We start from the raw sequence: 3,322 nt of genomic DNA, 5'->3' as shown, positions 1-3,322 counted from the left end.
CCCCGCCCGCTCGCTGTTCTCGGGCGGCTCCCCCCGGCCCCGAGGCCGCGGCCACAGGTGGGTTTGGGGTGAAATCCGCCGATTTTGGGGCTTTTTGGGTCGTTTCCGTGAAATTTGGGCGAAAATTGGGCGAAATTTGGGTGAAATTTGGGCGTTTTAGGGGCGAATTCCGGCGGTTTTGGGGCTGGTTTTGGAGGGGTTTTGGGTGTTCCTCAGGTGGGTTTCAGGTGATTTTTGGGGAGGTTTGGGGCGAATTCGTGCAGATTTGGGGTGAATTTTGGGGATTTTGGGTCTGTCCAGGGATTTGGAGTGAAAATTGGGCGGTTTTGGGGCGAATTCCGGCGGTTTTGGGGCCTCAAAATGGCGGTTTTTGACGGTTTTTTGAGGCTGTTTTTGGGCGGGTTTTGAGGTTCTCCAAGTGGGTTTTGGGCAATTTTTGGGGAGATTTGGGGCAAATTCAGGCAATTTTGGGGCTTTTTGGGTCATTTCCGTGAAATTTGGGCGAAATTTGGGTGAAATTTGGGCGTTTTAGGGGCGAATTCCGGCGGTTTTGGGGCTGGTTTTGGAGGGGTTTTGGGTGTTCCTCAGGTGGGTTTCAGGTGATTTTTGGGGAGGTTTGGGGCGAATTCGTGCAGATTTGGGGTGAATTTTGGGGATTTTGGGTCTGTCCAGGGATTTGGAGTGAAAATTGGGCGGTTTTGGGGCGAATTCCGGCGGTTTTGGGGCCTCAAAATGGCGGTTTTTGACGGTTTTTTGAGGCTGTTTTTGGGCGGGTTTTGAGGTTCTCCAAGTGGGTTTTGGGCAATTTTTGGGGAGATTTGGGGCAAATTCAGGCAATTTTGGGGCTTTTTGGGTCATTTCCGTGAAATTTGGGCGAAATTTGGGTGAAATTTGGGCGTTTTAGGGGCGAATTCCGGCGGTTTTGGGGCTGGTTTTGGAGGGGTTTTGGGTGTTCCTCAGGTGGGTTTCAGGTGAGTTTTGGGGAGGTTTGGGGCGAATTCGTGCAGATTTGGGGTGAAAATTTGGCAGTTTTGGGTTTTTTGGGGGATTTTTGGGTGAAATTCCGGTGCTTTTGGGGTGAATTCCGGTGGTTTTGGGGCTTTGGAATGGGGTTTTTTGAGGGTTTTTTCGAGGGGTTTTGGGTGTTCCTCAGGTGGGTTTCAGGTGAGTTTTGGGGAGATTTGGGGTGAATTCAGGCAATTTTGGGGTTTCTTGGGATTTTTGGGTGGAAATTGGGGAGTTTTGGGTGAAATTCCGGCGGTTTTGGGGTGAATTTTGGTGGTTTTGGGGCTTCGAAATGCGGTTTTTTGAGGGGTTTTGGGGCTATTTCTCACGGGATTTTGGGTGATTTTTGGGGAGATTTGGGGCGAATTCGTGCAGATTTGGGGTGAATTTTGGGGATTTTGGGTCTGTCCAGGGATTTGGAGTGAAAATTGGGCGGTTTTGGGGCGAATTCCGGCGGTTTTGGGGCTTCAAAATGGCGGTTTTTGACGTTTTTTTGAGGCTGTTTTTGGGCGGGTTTTGAGGTTCTCCAAGTGGGTTATTTTGGGGCTGTTTGGGTCGTTTCCATGAAATTTGGGCGAAAATTGGGCGAAAATTGGGTGAAATTTGGGCGTTTTAGAGGCGAATTCCGGCGGTTTTGGGGCTTTGGAATTGGGTTTTTTGAGGGTTTTTTCGAGGGTTTTGAGTGTTCTCCACGTGGGTTTTGGGCGATTTTTGGGGGAGATTTGGGGCAAATTCTGGTGGTTTTGGGGTTTTTTGGGAGTTTTGAGTGAAAATTTGGGTCATTTTGGGTGAAATTTGGGCGTTTTAGGGGCGAATTTCGGTGGTTTTGGGGCTTCGTAATGGCGGTTTTTGGGCGTTTCTCGGGCGTTTTTGGGGCTGTTTTCCGAGGGGTCTTGGGCGATTTTTGTGCAGATTTGGGGTGAATTCAGGCGATTTTGGGGCTTTTGGGGAGTTTTGGGTGGAAATTGGGGAGTTTTGGGTGAAATTCCAGCGGTTTTGGTTTTTGGGGAGGTTTGGGGCGAATTCGTGCAGATTTGGGGTGAATTTTGGGGATTTTGGGTCTGTTCAGGGATTTGGAGTGAAAATTGGGCGGTTTTGGGGCTTTGGAATTGGGTTTTTTGAGGGTTTTTTCGAGGGTTTTGAGTGTTCTCCACGTGGGTTTTGGGCGATTTTTGGGGGAGATTTGGGGCAAATTCTGGTGGTTTTGGGGTTTTTTGGGAGTTTTGAGTGAAAATTTGGGTCATTTTGGGTGAAATTTGGGCGTTTTAGGGGCGAATTTCGGTGGTTTTGGGGCTTCGTAATGGCGGTTTTTGGGCGTTTCTCGGGCGTTTTTGGGGCTGTTTTCCGAGGGGTCTTGGGCGATTTTTGTGCAGATTTGGGGTGAATTCAGGCGATTTTGGGGCTTTTGGGGAGTTTTGGGTGGAAATTGGGGAGTTTTGGGTGAAAATTGGGCGGTTTTGGGGCAAATTCGGGCGGTTTTGGGGCTTTGGAATGGGGTTTTTTGAGCGTTTTTAGGGGGAAGTTTTGGCCGGATTTGGGGTTCTCCAGGTGGGTTTGGGGTGATTTTTGGGGTGATTTTGGTCCATTTTGGGTGATTTCGTGGATTTTGGATGCTTTTGGGGTGATTTTGGTGTATTTTGGGTGATTTTTGGGCATTTTTCAGGTGGATTTTGGGATGATTTCATGGGCTTTTGGGCGTTTTTTGAGGCTGTTTTTGGAGGGATTCTGGGTGATTTTTGGGGTGATTTTGCTGATTTTTGGGCAATTTTGGAGGTTTTTCAGGTGGATTTTGGGTTGATCTGGGGCATTTCAGTGATTTTTGGGTGATTTTGGGGGGTTTTCAGGTGATTTTTGGGGTGATTTCAGGGGTTTTTGGGGCTGGTTTTGGAGGGGTTTTGAGCTTCTCCGGGTGGGGTTTGGGGTCTTTCAGGGCAGATTTGGGGCGAATTCCGGTGATTTTGGGGCTTTTGGGGAGTTTTGGGTGAAAATCCGGCGGTTTTGGGGCTCTGGGATGGGGTTTTTTGAGGGTTTTTGGAGCTGTTTCTCGAGGGGTTTCGGGTGTTCTCCAGGTGGGTTCTGGGTGATTTTGGGGAGATTTGGGGTGAATTCAGACAATTTTGGGGTTTTTTGGGAGTTTTGGGTGGAAATTGGGCGGTTTTGGGTGAAATTCCGGCCGTTTTGGGGTGAATTCCGGCGGTTTTGGGGCTTTGGAATGGGGTTTTTTGAGGGTTTTTTCGAGGGGTTTTGGGTGTTCCTCAGGTGGGTTTCAGGTGAGTTTTGGGGAGATTTGGGGTGAATTCAGGCAATTTTGGGGTTT

At 49.0% G+C, this 3,322-nt stretch overlaps 1 long non-coding RNA gene across 1 annotated transcript; it reads left to right on the top strand.

The window, feature by feature from the left end:
* The first annotated feature begins 6 nt into the window (after nucleotides 1-6).
* Nucleotides 7-2,766, top strand: LOC108445099. Its single transcript, XR_001859853.1, has 3 exons — nucleotides 7-1,268; nucleotides 1,624-2,004; nucleotides 2,275-2,766. It is a non-coding gene; the product is annotated as an uncharacterized LOC108445099 (long non-coding RNA).
* The last annotated feature ends 556 nt before the right edge of the window (nucleotides 2,767-3,322 follow it).

This window comes from Corvus brachyrhynchos, unplaced genomic scaffold (assembly GCF_000691975.1).
Source record: "Corvus brachyrhynchos isolate BGI_N302 unplaced genomic scaffold, ASM69197v1 scaffold272, whole genome shotgun sequence".
Classification (NCBI taxonomy): Eukaryota; Metazoa; Chordata; class Aves; order Passeriformes; family Corvidae; genus Corvus; species Corvus brachyrhynchos.
This window is presented reverse-complemented; position numbering and strand designations above follow the sequence as displayed.